At 34.7% G+C, this 24571-nt stretch overlaps 1 protein-coding gene across 5 annotated transcripts in view; it reads left to right on the forward strand.

Moving 5' to 3' along the window:
* The window catches only part of LOC126833059 (hormone receptor 4), a 72493-nt gene that overhangs the window by 20271 nt on the left and 27651 nt on the right, over positions 1 to 24571 (forward strand). The window contains exon 1 of one of the 5 annotated variants that reach the window (XM_050564183.1): positions 23929 to 24286. The exons of 3 other annotated variants lie outside the window; for them this stretch is intronic. The gene's annotated coding sequence lies outside the window, so the exon portion shown is untranslated. Of the gene's footprint in view, positions 1 to 23928; positions 24287 to 24571 lie in introns of those variants that run through there. One more of the 5 variants, XM_050564187.1, reaches the window with a different exon arrangement.

Genomic DNA, 24571 nt, shown 5'->3' on the forward strand with positions numbered 1-24571 from the left:
ATATATTTATAGGATAATTAAAAAAAAAATTATCGAGGTGTGAAAAAGGGCAGTTTATAGCTTTTTAAAAAACAAAATAAATATTTAAACCTAAACTAACCTTACCGTGGCGATGGATCTGAATATAATTTTAAACATGGGGAGCAATAAAACATTTCTTATGTAGACTCTGCAAAAAGAAAAAATTATAACATTTTAATATTTTTTTTTATTATTATGACTAGAAAAGAACAAATCAAAGGGAGAGCGACCTCACTTGGGGCCCGTTCGGTAACGACCAATTCTAGCAGGACAGTCAGTGTTTTTCTTATTCTAAAAACCGTCATCGTCGGTCAACAACCTTTGGTTACTGCTTTCACTTTTCGCGTGTATACTTATACAGGGTGTATGTGTATCCAATTTGAGTGGCACCGTATTCAATACAGTGATTAGTTGTGTCGTTTTACACGCCTTCGTATTGGAATATTTCAGCTTATTGATTGAAAGGAAAATCGAAGTGTAATTTTGTAATGAGTTGCGTATCAAGTATGACTTTGGAAATTCGGATACTTAAGTATCGTGTATCGGCTGGAGGTTACACACCTTTGAAATTATAATTTACAATACAATGTTGTTGAACACAACACATACATTTTAAGATATTTAAGTAACTCTTTTGTTCTCTCTTTTTTAATGTGAGCTTTTCGTTTATGGAGAAACTGTTTTTTGTTAAATAAGATAATTTTCACGTTTTAATCGCAACGAATTTAATAAACGTTGACATCACATAAACGACAAGTTAAAATGTTCTGTAAATTATCGTTAATTTCAAAACTCACCAAACCGTATTTAACATAGTTTAACTTTCGAAATTTATCGTTAGGTCGATGGAATTTACCAACAAAATGGTAAATATTCAGTCCACTCTAAATTAAGGTTAGCGTAGGTTATGTCAAAATAAATAGCTTGATCTGATGTCTAATATCTATATGTCTATCTATATATGTACTACTCCCCAGCCCCTCCTCTCAACATATTAATATACTTATATTAGCCAAAAATCGATTTTCAATTCGGATTCGACGACAAAATAATATTATGTATTTAAAATATTTATCGAAATAACAAAAACGAGGATTCAGCCATCAAGGATTTTAACATCAATAGGTGTTATAGAGTTTGAAAAAATTCACACAATATCGACTTGTGCCTTTGCGCAGCTGTATTGTGTAACTGTAATATTATAATATGATATGACAGACAGTGATTCAGCAGAGAGATGATCAACGGCAGACGCGTAACCGGTAACCGAAGCCAAAGCGTAACCGTTTGGCCGTCGCCGTGGTTACCACCGCACGGCGGCGGCGGCGGCGGCGGCCTGTATGATTTTGCGATAGGTCCGGGACGGCGGCGTCTTCTTCGGCGGCGCCGATACGCGCGGCCGGCGGGGTAGGAAGTGTTGGCGGCGCTGGCGTTGGGCGAACGCGCTTGTGTTGCGGGAAATCGTAGCCCGAGCGCGCGACCAAACTTCGACCCGACCCGAAGGGGGCGGTAGCACTCCTCCGCCGCGCGTCTGGCGGCCGTGAAAGGGTTGCTCGCCCGGCCCGGGTTACTGAACTTGAAAACATTACCGTCGCGCACACGTTGTCTAGCCGTCGTCGTCGTCCGCTGGCCGCACAACAACATTAGGTACCTGCTATGTCGGCCGGTCACATGTTTCGACGGTACGTCAAGCGGTCACGCGGCGAGATACGATAAGTACTTACGATATTATGCGGCACCGTGGTGCTAAGTCCGACGCCGCCGCCGTAGTCCGGTAAGTGTTGATTTTCAAAACAAAATATTATGTCCTCCAAAATAGTAAAAAAAAAATTAACGTTAGGAAGCGCGCAAAATATTTGAACACATTCATATTGTTCGGGACGCAAATGAATGAATTTTAAACGTGTGATTCGATACGCGCGTTATTTGTTTAACAAATACTCGGAATGCCAATAACTTTGAACAATTTTAGAACGGCTAATAACTACTACGCAAGACAATATTTAATTGCAACAATATTATAATGGCGATGCGCGTATATAAATAAATACCGCGAAAATGTTTTCGGTGAAATGTATGTTTTTGATTTAATCGGAATGTAAAAAATGTCTGAATAAGACGTTACGCGTAACTGTGTGTTATTGGATTTGATGACACGGCACTTGTGTCGAAGGCAAATATAAAAAAAGAAAAATTAGAACAGTTTTAACAGCTTGGAGTTACTGTACTAACTAGATACTTACTTTAGCATACTTTATGCAACACGTGTTATGAATCATAGCAATTTTATATACTCCAACTAAAAATTATCTGGAATATACATTTAAATTAACCAACGAACAAGTTGCTGGTTTTTTTTAGCGGTCGTTTCTCGCTCTAATACAATTTTTTTTTTTAATTTAGATATTGTACTGAACCGTTACCGAGATAATTCACTACCGCAACGAGTGTTATTATTTTCCAAAAATATACCGACAAATTGAACAATGCCCACTTGTCGAGTTCAAATGCCATATTATTTCATTGATATTATTGTAATTGTACTTATACTCAGAAGCACCGGTGCGATGAACGCCATAGGATTTCGAAAACTCCTAATGCGTTTTGTAAGGTATCGAATGACCGTTTCCGGCACGTGTCCGTGTGTTTATTTATTGGATTTTTTTATTATTAATACTCGCTCTATTACGCTATGCACATAGACTACCCTTCACAGTTTCAAAAAACAAACAAAAAAGTACTTACATTACATTACGGGGCACATGTATAATGTCCGAAACGTTGGCACACAACATTCGACGTGGATATATCCGAAACTCACTCGGTTGATAATTTTGAAGTTTTTCTTTTTGGAGACATTTGAGGTTTAGTCATTTTACAATATTAGGCAATAATCAAATAATCAACATTTTCAGAAAATTATCCTTATTGTAAAATTATGTTTAAATACATTCTTTTGACATTTGAATTCCAAAATTCAATAGAGCTTTGGAAAATACTGAAAAAGGTTAATATCTAGTAGTTTTATAATATTATATAAAATGACATCAACGATAGTCGACAGTAGTTTTGGAAAATGGAAAACTACAAAATTGCCATCATTTTAAGAGATACCGAATCCTTAAAGTCCTTAATGAATCATCCGGTATTTACATAATACCTCGACGGAATAATTATTCATAAATAGTCTTACACTAATTAATCATCGCTTGTGTGTGTGTGTGTACCTACTGCATTCATGTTTTATTACTGTATATTATTATTATTAGGCGTTAACAGCCATGTGTTTGACAATATATTGTTATAGCTTGTATGGCTTTTACCAGTGTCGGTTAGCTGGTGTTGTCTCGAGGCTTTGTACAATACAACCGGCGGTTTTTGTCAAAACATGATAAAAAAAATTACATACTGTGTTGATTTTTTGAAACATTATTTTACATACATAACCGGCGTTTTTTTCCCTTGGTTAAAATTTAACCAAGTCCTCGCCTAGGCCTTTCGCAACACTTATAAAGTGCGACTCGCTAATACTTTGGGGGGGGGGGGTACTAATTTTAAAACTAATTGTGTGATAAGCACACCCAACTCACCTACCTCCGGCCCAATAATTTTTAATAATAATAAATATAAAAATAAACATGGGGCATACAAATATCCCAATTATTAATAATACTAATTTAAATAATTCATAAATTCATAAATGTTAAATATTTATCAAAGCTTTGGGTTAAATACAGGCCCAGTATTTGTACATATATATTGTCGAAAAGTATAAAATGGTCCAGTGTGTTCTATTACATTGTTTGTTGTATTTTTAATTCAAATGTGTCATTCCGACAATCATCAATACACGACAAATGAGTGTTTTTAAAAACAATAAAAAACCCTATGTATAGGTCAGGATTGTGCTAGTTAAGTGAAAAATATATAGTATCGTTGTAAATTATTATTATTTATAATTTTTTTAATAATTCAGTGGTTTCCCGTTGCCTTCTGCATCGCAATGGCATCTCTTATTACTAAGGGATGTTATTCAATTATAGATAAATCTATACTTGATACTAACAATGTCGCTGCCCATTGCTAGGTCCATTTTGTTACGATACGTTTTAAACACCATTTTATAGAAATTGTTCTAATTTCTGTAAAACAAAAATCAAGCCTTTGACCTTACCTTATCCCGGACAACGGATACTACAATAAAATGAATACTGAGTACTGACAAGTTGTGCACTATCATTCGAATGGGTTAACGGTTCTACGAATAGTGTTGCTGTGGCGGTGTCGAGTTAACGTTTTAGCCGATAGATGGTGCTGTGTTGTTGATACAAATAAATAATATTACAATATTTTTTACCTACATCAATTTATTATTCTTATACTTGACCTTTGAGTACAAATTGTCTGTGGAAAAACACCCGATAAAAAACAATGTGTTGTGACGTTATAATTATTACCTATAATATTGTTCTCATAGGATTTACAGGCACAAAACACAAATCAAATATTCAAGTACCTAACAACATATTTTCAAAAACATTTTTTTTTTTTATCTAAAGCCCCGGATCAGTTGAAAATAGAGATACACGTTTTGTCTTGTCTCGTAGTTCTTTTTCAGTAGGAAAAATTCAGTTAACTGAATGTTTTTTATTCTTGACGGTCAGTTTTTATCTAGCATTACTTAGACCTTAGAAAGTATTGATATTACATTTACTCGGTTTTATTATTTTTCGCGTCGCCACCGTTTTTTTTTACTTTCGGTTTAATGCTTCGTAAAAATAAAATTGTCTTTTGTCACACAAAAAGCCAAGACAAACTTGTGTCAGATTAGATGTCTGATAAAGGCGCCCAACTCAATATTTGAGAAAAAATGATCTAGGCGGCAACTAAGGCTAAGACACATTTCTTGGCTGGAACCCATTCAGCGAAAATATATTTTGAAAATACAATATTTTTAATTATAATATTTAAATTAATACTTTGACAGGCAATCATAGTATTCATAGTGATCGTAGTATTAATAATGCAAATTCTTCATAAATAATTCCCATATATATTAAAATTTAGTTTTATAATGTTAGGAAAAAATATTTTCAAAACATTTGAAATATTAATATTTTTCTCCTTGTCAAAATATCATACTATTAATGTAGTACGTTTAAAATATATTTTTGCTGTGTGGTTTAAGGACGAATTTTAGTATTGGCATTCATATTTGCCACGCTTTAAAAAGTTTTTTTTCAAATATTTTCGGTTTTAAAATCCATTTAGAATAGCATCTTAGCGTATTTGTGAGAAATCTATAGCTTTAAACGACAACAGTCAATCCCACTTGTAAATTTTGTGCACATTTTTTTTTACAAGTGGGATTGACTGCCTTCCTTAATATTGAATGTTTAAGTATATATATATGTCTGGATATCAATGCGGGTAGGGGAACAATGTTTCCAGGCGCATGAATGAAAAAAACACAATTTACAAAATGTCACATTCTTATTTTTTATTTTCTTAAATATAAATTTAAGTTGGTGATTTTTCTATTAGAAAAGTGAGAAATACTACATAAAATTTGAATTTTTTTTTTCTCGAATAGAAGAAGCCGTTCATTGTCCGTTCGTACGCCGTTTACCGTAATAAGTCTGTTTTTGTTGGAAATTGTTTTTCAGTATTATTTTATTATTATTAGCTTGCGGCTCGCATTTGTGCAACAACAATAACCTTAACGCGTTCAATGCTAAAATAAAGCGTACGGCCAAGAGACTGTGCCGAGTCGACTCGGGAGTTCATCGTACCAGAAACCTTGTCACAGATATTTTTTTATGACTCACGCCCATATAGCCAATGATAAAATATAATATGTATGTGGACGCGTTTAAAACGAAAAATAAATAGTCCACCCAAAACGTCGCAACGCTGCTGTGTTTTATACGCAAAATAACAATAAACACGTGTAAAAAAAAAACAACAATATCATAATGATATTATGTAATAATGCATTATTATCTCGTGCACGTGAGTAAGCGCATATGAGTCTGTCAAAAAACAAAAAAACCCCATCCAAACCCCCCCTTAATATTTTTCAAATATACCTACTTGTATTGTTCGGTAGCTATGTTATAATAAATATGGGAAATCCCACCTCAAGTCTTACATCATAATATTTTTACCACACTCGGTGTGTATCAAAAAAAGTCTTGTCTGTTTTTTTACGGTATGAATTTTTAAAAATATGAATTAAATTTGTTTTCGTTGGCTTTTAACTTACCGAAAATAGGAGTAATGATAAAATAAAAAACAGGGGTCTACATTTTATGACATGTGTACTTTTGTCAATTATCCACACAGCAATTATAATGCATTTCAAAAATATTGTAATAGCCTTTACCAATATTGTCCAAATGTTTTCAGATCATATTTTGTCGGGCGAATTCAAATATTAGTTATGTCCTACGTAATATTATTAATCGAAATATATAAACAAATTATTTTCAGCGCCTTAATATGTTATTTATAATAATTTCCACCAAACCTAAAAAAACCGACAAAAAATATTAATATTTTTACATTTCCATAGAGGAATTTTGCGTTTTATTCGACTTATATTGGATTTGAAGAGGAGCTGAGAAGTTATTTATTTGTCAATGATGTGTTTTTTTTTTAACACTATCGTCACCCACGATATCTTCTAAGCCACTCAACTGATTTCTTCGTGTAGTAACTTTATAGGTCAGAAATAGTACCTGTTAGGTACTTGACCGTACCAAACATTTTGCATTATGCAACCTTGCCTCTTTAAAATCGTGAAATACACCAAAAAAATGTTTATATTTTTCAATATAAAATTACGGCGCTCCATAATTTTTTTTTTTGGAATTAGTTCCAAAATTGTATGGAATTTTCTTAAGACATAGTACTACCGATAAACGGTGAATTATTAGGGTTAAGGTGGATCTCGAACGGGGCTATAACATGTACAATTTTCTCAAAACGTCTTTTTTTTTTTTTAAGGGAAAATTATTCTTTGGCCATAGTCAATTTTTAGGTTGCTATGTGTGAATAAACCAACAGTCAACAGGTATTGAACATATTTTCATTATATTGTTAACTACGCGATGTACGGGTAACAACGACAATAAATTATCATAGACAGACCATCACAACCCTATCGTATCCACTCCAATTTTTAAAAATACAGTTTTAGGCACATTATTGTCATTAGGTACAATGTATAATTAATCAATTGCGTCTTACGATACAATTAGGGATTCGCATCGGAGCGCTCATTTCAAAGTAGTTATATCACTTTCGGCCGTAGTAGTTCATAATATTATAGATCTCCGACCTCCTCCCCCCTCCGTGTACTGGTTTTTTTTTCTCAAAATTATCATTATTGTTATAGATACAATGATAATACAAAAGTTATTTACGCTTCTGCCGGCTATAACAATGTACATACATATATACTACGGCGTGCGTTTTGTATCATATTAATATTGTTATGCTAGAGCGTGTTGCGCAACACCAACGACTGCGTAGCGTTATAAAGATAGTATATAATAGCAATATATATATATATATATAAGTGTACATTGCTGTTTGCAGGCTTTTTTCTTTCAATTTTTTATCGCCGTTCGTTGTATACACTGGTATACCAGAGTCAAGACTTCTCTTCTCTCTCTCTCTCTCTCTCTGCTTATTTGTGCATGCGAGCTCTACAATGTATATTAACATTATTATATACCTGTACGTCGATAGATATACATCATATCTATTTGGGAAGGGGCCCGTGCACGACCGAGAAAGTTGGCGAGTCCTTGACGCGGTCAATCCACTCGGATGGCGAATGTGGGTCACCCGCGCGATTCCCCTACTGTTTGTAATATTAGCTCGCCATAAGCGCAGCGCAGCGCATAATAATATAATACACATTATTATCATTACTATTATAATATTACACACACACAACAAGCCGTCGGGTGGTCGTTTGTCGATGTACTGTGTGTACACGAGGTCGTCGCCGACCGCCACTAAATAATAAATACAATAATAATGAAATATAGTACAAGATTGTGCACACATACGTATGTACATTGTGCTTACAAGTCATACATTCGGTAAATAAGTGTAAATATAATATTATTAGCGCGATTGCTGCCGACGTCGGAGGCGTCTTTGATATTTTATACCGGGTCGACCCTGCACGGGGCTCCAATAATTATTGTCATTGGAATATTAACAGCTACAGCCGTGAAATTCTGAACTGATTTGAAGAGAACAAAAAATTGTCCGAAACGAAATATTGTATCGTACGATATTGTCCATGTTGATCTATCGGAATCGATAACGCCGTCATTCGATTGGACGAAAATATATTATATAAAAAAAAAAGTTATAAAAGAGTTGAGCCGGAGTTATTAACTCAGTGGACGTTGTTGTGGAACAAGTTGGAATAAGTTATAAATTATAGAGATTTTTTTACTGCCTCAAAATTGTTTTATCAAATACCTTCATTTTTAAATTTCCATTTTTGCATAACCGCTAATAAAACCAACACAGGATAGCCGTATGGCAACTTGATTAAATTAACTCTAGAGTTTAGTACATTTTTTTAATACTGTGGTTTCACAGCAAGCACCAGCAACTGCTGCTCAATAAGACTATACATAATTGTGTACGACACTGTCTATTGAAATAGCAAATCATACATAAACCTATCATTGAAACGGTGCGGTCAAGCGCAAGTCAAGTAACTCGACTCTAGTTAGTTTCGGTATGATGTTTAACTACGGTGACGGTGTATGCAAGTACAATCGGACGTTCTATATTATACATGGATTTAATTGCAGAAATGGAAAAAAAAAAGAATAATTTACCCCTCAAGGTCAAAATTGTCCTACAACAAATAAAATCCTATATAAAAAAAAAATAATTAGTTAAATGTTAATAATTCATGCGACGGGTGCAGATATTGTTTGGTAACTCCTCAAATTCGTTTTAAACATTCAATGTGTGCAATACTTGATTAAATACACATATTGTGCACAAACAAAATATATTCTAATCTATATATATATATATAGAAATGAATGTCTACTGTTTGTCTGTTTGTTTGTCCTTTATGCATTAGTACACCATTCATCCGATCGGCACGAAACTTTGGGAAGTTGTTGAGTATACTACCGCGAACCTAACTGGCATAGTACTTTTTGAAAATTCCATTTACATTTTATAATAATGGGGATGAGCCCTGGCAGACTAAATCTCAGGCAACGCCGGGTCCGGACAGCTTGCAAATAAACACATTTAACAATTTTGTCAACAATCCGTGAAAACAACGTAGTATTATTTGGCCATGTTATAATACATTATATAGGTATACCTACGTACACGAATATGGGGTCGAGTCGATCAATTATCTTTATTTGGGTCGACCTTGCTGGTAACGAAACAAGACAAAAGAATCGTAACGAATTTCGAACCGGTACCGCTTTCTTCGGCGCACTTGAGCGCTAATTTTATAATTGAACTGGATATTTTATTACCGCCGTACCCTGTTGGCGTTCTTTTTTTTTTTTTTTTTTAAACTTGCTTAAAATTGACCATAATATTTAATATCATGTGTGATGCCGTGGACTGCAGCCACGATGAGGTGTGCGAACAAAAGAGAAAGCCCTGCGTGGGTTGTGCGTGTGACGCTTTCCGTAAACGGTCGGTTTAATGCCACTGTCAACAAACCGGTCCGACGTTGGGTTTTTTTGTTTGTCAAGGGCGCAAAGACAATCGCCATGTAAACGTCACGCTGAAAATTGATTTTCCGGCCGAAAATATAGCCGGTCGTCAACATATTTGAAAACAAATTTTTAAAAAACAACTCCATTTTGCTGATTCGACGAGGCAAATTTTGCGTGTTAAACACATGCACACAACTCGTAGGGTACGTTTTGGGATTCCAATGGTGCAGAGTGGATCGCGGTTCGAATTATGGTGTAATTATTTTTTAACTAGACGTCTCGAAGGGCAATATAATTAAAATCGTTTAAAAAAAAAAAAAAATAGTGCTCTCAAGTTGCACTAGTGTTTTGCTATAGTGTCTATTTTATTCATCATAGTATATTACACCATCCCAAGTAGATTTAATTGTTTGTTTATCAAAATATTCATAAAATCACCACAACAATATAGTAGCAATAGTAGCATACAATATTGTAAGCATCCTTATCCTGAGAGATAATTTTGCAACACTATTAAAATATTGCTATACAGTTGGTAATATTGTCATACAATCCTATTAGTTTGTAGATTTGTTGTAATATATAACATTCATTTAAGGTTTTGAAAAAAACTAATTTTGGTAATTTTTAAGTTTGTACGATTTAGGAAATGTTCGTGTTGTCACATTGTTTGATTTGCAACAAAAATATAATCTAAAAACATACATTTTGACATTTTTAGCAAATATTGTTAAAGTATTTAAGAACTTTATAATTTTATGGGTTTTTTTTTTTTTTTAAATAAAACAATTGTAAACTAAATATTTTAAAAGCATTTTCAACTACATGAAAAAATATGATGAACATTTTTGAAATTTGTTTTGTCCCTGGACAAAGAATGTTTTAAAATATTTTTTAAAAATGTTAAACACTTTTTTGACTTACAAATTGATATTATTTCATTTTTTCCCCGTGTGGTATGTATACACTTTACAAAGTTAAAAGTTTGTTGCATTAAATCGACGGTTTATTTATGACTGTTACGTCAAAGCGGTGATATCATATTTTTATATAGAACCGGTACTGTCTGGGACGTAGGTACATAATATTATTATAACTCATTAGAAGTTTGTAAAAATAAATGTATGTTTTTTTTTAGTATTTGGTAATTTTGCAATCGTTTATTATTGCCGCATCGCTGGAATATTTTGCTCGGCCTCGTTTTGGGTTTTCTCGTTTTCTTAAAAAAATCTTAAATACTAAGTAGGTACGTACTAATATTATTTGTCGCGTGACAAGTTTTCGGTACGCATAATGTTATTAAACTTATTTTTTTTTTGAACTAGTCGTTTGGGCGGAGTCGTCGCGACGGTCCTGTGAAGCAATTATTTATTTTTAGATAAGATTCGCGCCTAAATCGGTTTCCAGCGTTTTCCTTGCGTTGGTTATGCCGCGCTTATTAATTACTTTTCCGTGTTGTATAATAGTGCGGTGTTTTTCTGTCGTCGAAACCGGTTTTAGAGAATACATATAAAAAACAAATTTATAATATTAATAAAAAAAACCCATATTGATTGCCTTAATCTCCCGTTGGAGATTGGAAAGTTTCATCAGAAGTCCTAATATTATATATATTATACTTTTTGAGATATTCCTAATTATGCACTTATAAACGAAAGACCTTAATGTCTTAATATATTGAGACTTATTCTACTATGTTATAGTATGCCTCTTCTTTTACAGTAATTTGGAGAACTTTACAAATACAGTTGTGGTACATGTGAAATATTATTGAAGCGTTCTGCGTTTGTGATTGTTAATAATAAATATCGATATCTCTTCTTTTTTATCCCCGCCTACAACCCTAACTACATAGGGTTGGCCAAATAAATATCGTTATCTAATAATTAAATATTAATTCTTATACATTATTTTATGAGCTTAAAAACTATATTCGTTAGATAGTATTGAAAATACATTACACAAAGGGTACCTATATACCTAGTTATTTCTCATCAATTTTCCAATTGAACTACCGCACTTAAAAGTCGGCACAAGTGCTAATAAAACCACTTTAACACTCTCAGTCAGGACTCAGTCTGTCCTAGCATGGCTTAGGTTGGGACATGGGTTGAGCTTGTATTGTTTAACTATAGTACCTTCTTGTACACATATTATGTACGTACAGTCGTGCACATTCAATAAAAAAAACCGAACCTAACCGTATGGATTTAATTGCGGAAGTGGTAGAAAAAAGAAAAGTAGGTACTTGGCTTCAAGTTCAAAATCGTGCGTTATAATTGTATCTGAACATAATGTCAAGAGTCTGCCCCGACAACCAGCCGAGTTTTTTTATTCGCGTGCAGCAGAACAGCAGCTTTTCAATTCATATCGTATGAAAATAAAGCACAAAGTTGGGAGTTTAGAAAGTTTAACGGCGTTGACGAGTTCTAGGTGCAAACTAACCAAAACACCCTAATACTGTAATAATATTATCATTAGGGAATAAAAATATTTTCAACGATCTCGAACAAAATATGTATTTATTTATTCACTTTTAATTATAAATCAAACAAAATATACAGAAAACGTTATTTTTCAGTTAAAAAAAATGTATTTTTTTAATCGACTTGTAGGCGATGTTGTTGTTAGTTCCTCCACCCCGCACACCCTGGCCCCTCTGTATTACAAGGGGAACTATTTATAGATTTGTCTTTTTTTCCTTCTGTTTTATTCGAGTGAGTGTATGTGTGTTGTTGGTTGCACGCAAACTTCAGAATAGAAAGTGAAATCTGCAGGTGTATCGGTTCGTCGACCTCAACACTGTTATACCGCTATAGACCCCTGTCGACCGCGAACTCGTGCAAGAGTACACACGGTTATTATGGCTGTTGGTATTAACGCGTTACATAAACCTGTGATTGTAAAAAAATAAATAGAAAAAGGAAGAACGCGCAGTAATAGTAGTAATTCTGGTAGAAAGAAAACGACGTCAACAACAACAACACCAATAGAGATTTATTTTTTTTAATAGATTGGAATTAATAAATTAACTTTTTTGCTGTCGGAACTTGGAGTTGCAAAAAAAAGAGGTCGTTGAACAGAATTTTCTATATTTTTTTTTTTACCACAATAAACGCAATCCGCGCGAAGGCACCTTAAAATGTTTTATACTAAATATGTATAGGTGGTACATTGATCGCGACTTAACGCCATTTTTTGTCGTCGAATCTTTTGTGTTGCCTTTCTGAGCGTTTTACAAAGGTCTATTGTTCGTCGAGTACAACACTCTCGCGAGTCCAACAGGAGAGATGATTTTCGTACCTTTTATTTTTTCTGTATTCGCTTTACATCCGATTCGATGACGGATAACCGAGACGCGAGTCTCTGCTGAAATTTACATTTAAATCTATAGTAATCTCTTACTTGAGTACTGCACACGAATCTAACGTCAAGGCTTTCCTATTCTTTAATATTACATATATTGAACGCATATTTTTACGTCTCCGTCGAACAATGTGTTGTATTTAATCTTTTGATGAAAACTAGAAATTATTTTAAAGCTCCTAAATTACTATGTACTCACAATAAATGCCCAACACAAGTTTTGAATGTACTTTATCATAGAGCGATTATTATCGTTAAAATAATTTTTTTTATGTAAAATTGATATTATGTAATAACGGCATCTAATTTTTTTTTTTTTTTGAAAATAATCTAAGTAGCTCCAAATTTGTGTGGAATATTCTTTTAAAATGATACTATCGGTATACGATGACAGAACCAAAAAAAAAAATTCATAAGCCCTTTTCTCTATAAGGGTTGGAACTTGTTTCTTTATTCCTCTTTCTTGAGCTTAGATTTAGGACTTAGGTCTTAAAATGACTGACGGTAAATCTAAAGTAGCCCTATTAGGGATTAAGATCTGTAATCAAACTTGTTTTCTATTAAGGAGAAACCAAAAAATTATTATCTTCCTTTCATGTATAAATTACAAACTTTATCGGAGTTAAAATTAAATTTCGTTCAAATCAATTGAGTTGTTTTTAATCTATGGTTCGGTTTTGGTCAAAACTAGCGAGTCCGGTGTTATGTAAAAAAAAAAATCGGTTTCCAAAACTAGAAAATTGAAAAGTTTTGAACCGTATTTTTCGAGCCGACTCGGCGGATCTTATTTAATTCATTTTTTTATAGCGTGTGCGGGTGTGCAATATCAGATAGTGCAGTTTGCAGTAATATTATTATTATGCTCGGCTGACTGTCAATATATAATATGTAATCAGCGCTAGAGTGTAAAAATACTCGGGGGAAACACGTCCTGACCGAAAAGTGGATAAATGGCCACCGGTGTCAAGAGTTTGATGACCCTAAGTATAACATATCCCGTGCACAAAACAGCAGCATCGGGTGAAAGCGGCTAGTTCGCACATTTTGTATAACGCCAACTGCCATTACGCAATGTCGTATGTACAGTTTTCGACGTCCTTCTTCTGTTGCATTCTCATTTATTATTATTTTTTTCCATATCTCTCTCTCTCTCTCTCTTTCATTTCTCTCTCTCTCTCTCTCTCTCTGAGTACGCCTTTTCTTCTCTATAATATAAACACAGCCGCTGAGACGTTTCGCCCGAGAAAAATAAAAACCTTCTCCTTCTCTTCTAATAGCAATAGATATGTACGTTTCCTAGTTTCCACCTCCACAACCGCCACAACCGCTTCTCATATTGACTTTCCGACCGCTTCTTTTTTTTTCAAATAATATATATACATATAAATTATTATCGTTATGTACTCTACCACTGTGTTCGGATCGTATCCAAAGTACGTTGACCCATAGACGCTAAACCCCGTTACGTTTTAACAGCCGCCGCTATTATTGTATTTTGTTATTGTATGATTAAAAAAAAAGAAATTAGTGTGTGAAAGACAGAGAGAAGAGACAGAGAGAGGTACATATTATCATACACAAACGACACACGTCTAGGTACATATATTATTTTATTTGTTAGGTAAGTATTTTCTGCATACAAAAGCCAAAACGCGACAAGTGCTAAACGTCGGTTTTGACGTTTTTAAATTGATAAAAAAAGAGAGGGGAAACCTCCAAAAAAAAAAATGTTAGAAAAACCACATTTGGGAGGTCGACAGTTGAATTTTTTTACACAATCAGTTGCAAGCCAACATTATATAAAACATTTTACTAATATGTTTTATCGGTCGCTTTTATAATATTTGCTAAACATATTTAAATATATATTGTTATGTAAAATACAATTTTTTTTATAAAACATAACTTGGAAAATGTAGACAGATAAACATTTGTCCTGTATTAAAAAATGTTACTTGTAAACATACTTTTATGTTGTTTCAAAAACATTATTGTTTGCGATACATTATAACTGCAATAATTAATACTTTTACATTTCTTTGCTATTTGTTAAGGGCTCTCTGTAAATATATTTTTTTTTTATTCATCAAGTTTTGTCTCTCGAATACCTCAGAAGGCGTTCCGGGTAGGCATTTGTACTACACTTCCGCCGCGGTTTAGTTGAGTTTAATATTAATTTAATACGACAAAGCCAAAATTTCAAATCCTAAAAAATTCTCAATGAAAAACTCTTGCTTTATCAATTATGTAAGAATTATTATCACTTTTTGTGGGGTTTGATTTTAACTAAGCAAATTATTATGATCTAAACCAGTGTGGCGGTTTGCGGGGAAAATGGCCAAGAATCAAGAAGCACAGTTTCACTTGAAACTCTAAGAGAAGTTTTTGCACTTGATTTATTTAAAACACCTATTGTTATAATAAAATATTAAATTATCATAAAACTATACAATTGCTACAAAAAGCCACTATTTAAAAACATATGTGTTACAGTAAAGACTGAAAATATTAGTGGTAATGCTCTTTATAAATAATAAGTGTCTCAAAATCTCAACAAATATTAAAATAGAATTTTGATTTTGGGATATTGCTCATTACATGGTAACCAGTTAAGAGCAAAATAGGTTTTTGTTTCTGCTAAAACGTTGTTAAACGTGTACTAGGTTCTAGGTTCCTTTTAACAAATTCCCATTCATGTATACGAGTATAAGTGTGTTATGGGGATTTCACTGGCGCCGGGATGGTGTGTGTTCTCTTTGTAGTTTGTGCATACGAGTATAATATTATTATTAACGTTATTATATACGTCCATCATAGTATCAAATTTTGGCGGTGACGTCAAAAAAGGAAAACTCCAGCCCAATATTATTATATAGGTATTTTGTTTTTGGGCTCCGGCGGAGGTCAACAAACCTCTTCGGTTGCGGCTCCGCCCCTCTCGACCCTTGCGCGTTACCACGGTAACCGCGGTATCGTTTTAGCCAACCGTACTTGGTCATGACCCAGTCGCCGCCACCGTGTTGTTTTTCCACATTGCTCTAAACCGTTTCGGTTATCGACCCTGGCCGGTTGCCTGTACTCACACATAAGGGATGTGTGTTCTTTGGTCGAAAATTCAATTACAACCCTCGAATTTTTACAATCCCCGCAGGGACAGTGTTTATAACAGTGGTTAAAGATTTTAACGATTCCGTCGTACCATCTATTTTACCTACTCCATACTTGCTGTTTAAAAAAATATAGCTTACTTGTAACAGAAAAAAATGTATACTAAATTGACTTAATTCTTCAATCCAAAGGTTCTGCACGGAAAAGTGCATCTTCTGAGACATATTTGTGTACAAAAATAACTTACAATTAGCAGCATCGTCGTAACGGTTAGGTTCGGTTGCAATCTATAAATATAGAGCTACCATTGATTTGATTATGGATTTTGCCCTTTGCGGTTTGTAATTTAGGGCGACTTAAGCCAACGAGTAAAACCAAAAAAAGCTGATCATTCATTGGTGACGTTACACATCCATTTTTTAATTTCTAAATTAAAAAAAAAAACAAAGTTTAGCCGTTTAGCTGTTCTTATGACACGGTAGACCAATAACTCCCAGGCGGCCTTTCTTAGCCGGGCTACATCTGTGGAGTTGTAGATAAGCCAACAGATTGCACAAAGAGAGAGAGAGAGGGAGAGAGAGAAATTTCTACACAATTATATTATAATATATACCGTTAGATTTGTTTTTTTTTTTTTTTTTTAATGTAAATCCCCGTCGTCCCAGTCTTGTGCAGTGTGTGTGTTGTTAGTAGTAGTCTCGACGACAGTGAAAGGGAAAAAGAAGGTTGTGGTCAGGAGTATAACGAACGTCGAAGGCTATAACGCTAAAATAAGTGTACATAAGTAGAGGTATATACTATAGGTACAACTGAGTATATTATAGTCTATACTGAGAGCGGTACTACTTTCACCGTCTTTGGCCGTCTACCGGGTCATGATTATTGAGTCACGTCTGAAACCGTTACCGTCGCCGCCGCATAGTATACATTGTAGTAAACGGGTTGTTATTGTTTTTTTTAAAAACATTTTTTTATTATAATTGTACGCAACCGTTGCTGAGAGACTTTTCGCTGGCTTTCGGTTTTTGTTCAGGTCGCTCCAGAGTCCAGTTAGACAACAATTATAATATGTTATTTATACTTAGGTTTCACCCCCCTTCAAAACGGTCTAGTAGACCCAACGTGCTGGTACGATTAGTTTTTTTTTTTTTTTTGAAAAAAACACACACACACTACCTATATAATAAACCTTAATATAGGTATAATATTTGTTTATGCAACGTTACGTTTTGCCGGACAACCCGCGGCTGACCGGTTTCCATGTCCGTGTGTGTGTTACGCCTTATTTTAAAACCGAAAGTGATAAACAGTCTCTGGGAGTCCTCCTACGGGATGTTCAAAGACGGGAGAAGGGAAACAGCACAGTGCACAACCTACTGTGGTTCTTTTGTGAAGGAGTTGCGGATCAGGAAACTTTCCGGACAGTGGTCGGGTATCCACGAGGAATTTGGATTTCCTTTAATGGAATCCTTAGGGATATCACTATAGGATTTAGTGGTGTTATTCGTGCAATATTATGGTCACAAAGTTCCACGATTGCGTAACTTAAACGGTACATTTTCCATTAACCGTAACTAATACCTCCTACACGGCAATGATATTAACATAACAGTGTATTTGTTCGAGAATAAATTTCCATTAATAATATTTGAAAAATATTGTTAATCAAACATGTGTTGTTAATATTTAATTAAATAAAATCGGAGATCCGTGATGAAGCCGCTGACCTTTTCATTCTGACCGCTACTGCAGTTTTAACAAACAACAGTACACAAATGCAAAATTAAAGATCGAGATTTGATCATAAGCGATTTTATAATATTCCATAACTAACTTTGGGGCAAAGTTTCAAAATACAATTGAACTTGGTTCCTGTAACGACTTTCGAAAATCAATCGTGCCAAAATTGTTAGCCCTTAGAAATCTTATGACTATAAAAATGTTAGCTCCGTTTTATCGAAAAATTACCCACACTTTCATTTTTAATAAATACATATATATATATATATATATATATTATAAATACTATGTAATATGTATGGCGATTGGCGTGCTCTTAACAGTCGATGATTTTTCAAAGTCACATAAGTACACTGCCGGCCGATAGTGATAATCAAGCCGATAACCTTTCACAACGATTAAAAACACATCCGGATCTAATTTGCAAACGTACATGAAACAAATTCGGTATCATTGTAATGTACCCAAACCGGTTAAACAATATTTATTTATAATAGCATAATTTTCGACTTAACCCATACTGTCTTGGATTACAACGCACAAGGCGAATTTCATCGATTAACGTTTTAGCAGTGTTTTGAGTCGACCGCTGACCGTTTGGACTTTTAAAACTAAATTTTAAATAGAAAACAAAGGCTGCAACCTTCTTCCTCCCCTTTCACTTTGCCTCAATTCAATTAAAGCGAATGTTGAACTTCCGTTTTGCGTCATTCCCGTATAACTCTGTCGAGTCATTGACCTGCCCTCCAACGAGTTACGTCAGATGTACGGTATATAACATGAGACATGTGAAAATAAATTACACCGAAATATGGGTGTATTTTTTTTTTATGTACAAGTGGGAAAAATAATATCTTATTGCTTGAACGTCGGTATGAACCCGTTTGGACGGTACAACATAGCGGGTGTTAAACCTAAGAGTATTATGTCCACAAGACGGGTGGTTTTTTTTTTCACGCCACTTGGCTTTTTCTATTTTTGTCCGACCGCGATAGTTTTTCCACTTAAACCGTTGTATTGTATTGTTTTACAGCCGTTATAGACGTCGGTGACCGTAGTATAAGGTGTATAGCACGGCCGATCTGCCTCTCTCTCTCTCTTCTCGATGGATCTTATATGGGCGCACACGCCGACGCCAAGCATAACGGTACCGGCGGCCGCGAAAGCGGTAATTCGGATCAAAGGGAAAGTGTGCTTGTACTGTTGTAAAGCGACCATGAGCGGGGGAAAAGTGAAAATTTGGGAACAGAAACCAACCGTTATAGTATAATTATATAATAATAATAATATGCCGGTCTGATGACGCGCTCGTGGACGGATGAAAACGAGTCTTCGAAACGGTTTTTATTCCATGCTATCACCCTTCCCACCGGGCTAAGAACTCGATACCATCGATCAATGTCAGCGGCCTAAAATAACATATTTATATATTTATGAGTGTATTATGTGAAAATCAGATCTCGTCTAGTACTACTTGAACGTGAAATGCACAAGTGTAGTGCTATAATTTTTATTTTTTTAAACTATTAACTGATTTGATTTATGCATACAATATCCGTTCCACGGCGGCCGGTGTTAAACCGAGAGTGAGTTGGTCATCCATTCTTAGTCGGGTCCTCATCGGTGTATGAAACGCCCGCCATCCGATTGCTATATTGATTAAAATAATTTCACTTATCCCACGAGGCAATTGTTTATAATTTAATAGTATTTCACTATTGGAAAATCGCGAAATTTCCTAAAACTTACAAAGTCATAGAGTTAATGTAAATGTAAATCAATTATTCTATTCGTTCATCTAGAAAATCCGAATGAAATCGCTCTTGCTTCAAAAGTCCAACGGTTAGGTTAGGCTAGGCAGTAGGAGATATTGTAAAAGTATTTCAAAATCTTACTTTAGTAGGAAATCAAATAGTAATAAGACATTAAATAATGTCTTAAAAATATTTCTTTACATTTCCTGAACTATATAAAATATCTTTTAGATAAAGGCGAACGGCTGATTTTTTGTCTTTTATCAGTCATTCGGCGATGATTTTCTTTTACCAGTATGCCTATTCCTGGTAATCCGAATTTATCAGTTTGCTATAACTTAAGGTATATATATATATATTATTTATTAGTTATTACCTTTTTGGTTATACTAGCATTGTTTTCCTGATATATATATATATATATAAAATATTATTTTATCCTCCCATATGATTATAGTATGAAGCAATCAGGTACCTACAGGATCGGCACCACTGTATAATAAAGTATACTGTAGAAGTTTTCTGACTTAACCGACATTGAAACCAAAAACCTGGCTTCCGTGCAATATCGGTTGGGTACCCCACCCCAAGTATGCTAATACTAATTGTATGTATTAATTTAATGTACTTGCAAGGTCAACGTTCCGGGTAGGTTAGGTTAGCTGTACACCGGGTTAGGTGATGATTGGCTATTGGTTTTACAGCAAGGCGATGTGTCTGCTGCATGTTATTATTATTATTGTGATAGAGGGGTTGGCACGATTCGTCGGTTCCGGTTTATTTTTGGGAGAGGGCGATATAACACAAAATGGCTGCCGTCCGCTATAGTTTTTTTTAAACCGAAAATCCCTCTTGCCGATGAACTGCGAGTTTTCTGCCAATGTACACACGTACATTGTAATGTACACATTATACATTGTTGTTTGGCAAAATAATAAAATATATATAAGCGCCGTTTCGGTTTTGGGCAATTACTTTCACCGGAGCCAGCGTTTTTTATTTTATTTTATTTTTATTCAATATTTCAGAGGTCACGGTTTCTCGTTTCACCATTGTTCTTTATCGCAATTTGTATGTAGGTTTTTTATTTTCAAACAGAGGCACCGGGTTGATGCCGTCGTCATAATAATTTTGTTATTACTGTAGCTGCCTATTATCATCGGCGGAGAGGACAACAAACTGTCGTAGGATTTAATTTTGTCTATTTCGCTACACGCCGTTAATATAATAATAATAATCGCGATAGTACGTCATTTATATATATATATATACATATAGGTGTGTATAATTGTGTTAGTCTATTATTATAAAAAAAATTGTATTGTGACGCGTTTAGAAACCCAGCCCGTGAATGCTAACCGAAGGCACCCACAGAGATCATCGTCCGCTGTTCTAAGTATAGTACTACTTCAATGTAACATTATTATACTTAAAAATGGCTGTTAACCCGAAATTATTACAAAACGTTTTTATTATTCTCGTATACAGTAATAATGTTTGGTATAAATGGTGGAAGGGAGGGGGACACTAAATTTTACAATTATAATAATTGATACAAGAATGCACAGAACCATAGAGATGAAAAGAAAAATGGAAGTAGCTAAAACGAGAACGTTGATGTGGAATGTGTAAAGTGATACACATGTAAATGAATAAATAATACCCTAATGACCACGGTCGGATTTAACTTGAATAATGTACTGTAGGCATTCAATTTATTTGGCTAAAATTAATAATTCCAAAACTATTCTCTTGCAAAATTGTCCTGTGATTGTCCAGCATGCATCCTTTCAGTTTACGAAAAAGATGACTATATTAAATATTTGATGTCAAGTTATTATTTGAATATGAATACCAGCTAACGAGCGCAAGTAAATAACCGCATACGAATTAAGAATATTTAATCGTCTTAAAAATTCCACGTGATTAATGGTTTAAAAAAAAATTCGTTGATTTTAAAAGAAATAATAAGTACAATGTCATTGCCTTTATGTTAAACCATATTATCTGCTCGCTCTCTCGCCTTACTACATTCAGTTCAACCACATATGTAACGGTTTAAGCTCAATACACTTTTGGCTTGAGCTAAGAAGGTATTTTTGTTTTTGCTATTCAAAATGTCTTTGTTGTTGGTTTTTTTATATAATATAACAACTAGGAGATTAAACTATAGTCAGTTCGACCGCAATTAACTGACATAGTAACCAATATATTATTAATTATTATATATTATATAAGTATTATCGATTATAATTAGACCTTTATTTTATAGTGTAAAAATAATAGGCAATAATAACCACCAAAAAAAAAAAAAAAACAAATGGCTATCGACCTATTAATCACAGCTGTGTTGAAATCATTAGCCTAATTTTGTGTACTTAATATTTTACTTGGAATTTTAAATAATTATATTTCATTTATCAGGCCTTTAAAAAAAAAAAAAAAAATCTCTCTCTCGCTCTGGTCGTAGATATAACTATAACTGTAATCAAGTTGATGAACTTTTTTTTTTTTTATTTTTTCTTAAGGCGAACGATCGTTTACAAAAGTTGTATACTAAACAAAACAAAATGCCAGTTTTGGTCAGGTCTCCAACAGACCATGATTTAGTCTGGACTGGCCACTGCCTGGTTCTGATATTTTGATGGTTTTTACCTTTAACATTCACACGTTTTCTTATGACTGAACACTAATATTGAATTATGGTGTAACACCTTAACCTTACGGTACTATATTGTGACTGTGTACCTAACCTAAACATTATGTCTCGACGGTATATCATATTAACGGTGTTCGGCGAAACCTATGGTGGTGTCGATGATGATAACAATATTGTACACGCAGATTTACAGTATTCTGTACCTGAACAAAGTGAGTACTGTAGAAAGTATAATAGGCGAATTTCGCCAGACCGTAATGGCTTATTTGACCTTCGCACACACTCATAGATTCGTACGAGCAGCACTGAATAATTATTACTAATATACTAAAACTAAAACTTATAACGACTGAAAAAAAAAAAATTAATAAAATGTTATCAAACGGCGTTTATCTTTTTTTCGCCTGACTGCGCTTTATAAAAAAAATTTTAATTATACACATTTTTACATAGACAATGTTGTGTTATTGTTCGCGGCGAGCGTGGGGGCAATGCGGTAGTGTGCATGTAAGTTTTAAGTTGAAGGTTTTTTTTCATATATTTGTTACCGTTTAGCGAGATGTGAAAGTTCTCAAAATAAACGCCTACGAGAACGTGCGAGACAAGAGGAAACATAATAATAAATAATATTATACTATCTTATTCCATATCCGTTCAGCTGTTCGGACTTTGGAGCATAATAATTGCACATGCTCGTCTAAACTCTAAGCTCTGCACCGTCGAAAAAAAAAAATATATAATTACAGTAATTCAAATGAAAAAAAAAACGAGTGTCGAGATCTCATCCACCCAGCCGAAAATTTTTCTGCGTGAAAATTCATCTTGAAAGTGAGAAATATCCATTCAGCGGGTAGCCCGAATTTTTTTTTTTCGACACGCCCTAGTGAAAACATCTGGCCAAATTATGGTTGGGCTAGAAATTAATGCCAGCCACAATAAACGCAGTCACGATTGAGCAATTTAGCGCAGAAAGACGACGTCATGTCCTCTTTGGACTTTGTGCAATTATCGATTCATATATAATATCCATCCAACCCTCTCCGTTGCACTTCCACGTGCATTTGGACGAGACCTTGTGCGCACAGCTGTTTCTAACCCGGAAAGGATGGATTTCACCGCGGCAACCCGTTACCGCGTGGAAGTGCCAAAGGTCATATTATCATTATTACGTACTGTGCGGTGCGGTGCGGTGTTATGATTGTTATTCTTATTAAAAACGATTTTTTTCCCGCTCACGCCGCCAGTTTTATAGCGGAAGAAAGGAAAAACGCAAACGGCACAAACAGCGCTGTTAATTCGAACCGGTACGGTACTTTGTGGTTTAGCCACAGGTATTTTTTTTCTCATTATGACGACAACGACCGGCGGATTACGAAGGGGGAGGAGAGGAGACGGCCAGTGAGAGTGTACCGACCGCCGTATCGCGAGTCTTCCCCTACCCCACAGCGGTCCGCCGTCGAAATTCGTGGGCAAGTATTAGTGTAGTGTAATCGAGTGAGTGCAATGTTATCATTGTACGTCTTGTGGCCGCGTGTAATATAAACGAAAGGAGAAAGGATAGCGGTGCGGACCCGAGAGAAAGTGTCTGGTCGTTCAGACGGTTCGGAAACGCGTTCCCCATCGACGTCGTCTCCCCCAGTGCACGTCGTTCCGTTTAGCCGAGAGTATTGATTGTTGTTTAGGAAAAAAAAAAAAAAAATTGTTTTTAAAAAACACATACGTACAATTTGTATTTTTTTTTTTTTTTTCACTTCTGATAACTCTAATCCGCGATAGTGTCGAGTGATTATTATTATTATTATTATTATTATTGTTTCGACCTCGACCGCGACGACGACGACGACTTTGGAAACGTTTGGAAACCGCCAAAAGCGCATAATCGTATAAATGGATTCCTTATCGTCAAGGTACGTCGGACGAGTCGCCCCACTCAACTGCTATGGGTTTTCTTATCTCGATGTTTATATACCAATAATAATAATAATTACAAGTATCTAGCTACCTATCATTTTTTTTTCATTTGTATTTTGAGCTGACGCATACGGTTTTGTTGTTCATTGGAGCGGCAAATGCCTTGAACGTGACCGTTATGGGCCGGACGCAAAATGCACTGTCGAAAACGCGTTCGACTCTGACCCCCCCCCCTCTCCCTCCATGGGGTTGGTTATAATATGTGAAGTGGCGAATTGTTT

The sequence above is a fragment of the Adelges cooleyi genome, unplaced genomic scaffold, assembly GCF_023614345.1.
Source record: "Adelges cooleyi isolate 19-005CV unplaced genomic scaffold, UGA_ACOO_1.1 ACOO_flye_CR_arks_rails_tigmint_CR_PRNA_168, whole genome shotgun sequence".
Taxonomy (NCBI): Eukaryota; Metazoa; Arthropoda; class Insecta; order Hemiptera; family Adelgidae; genus Adelges; species Adelges cooleyi.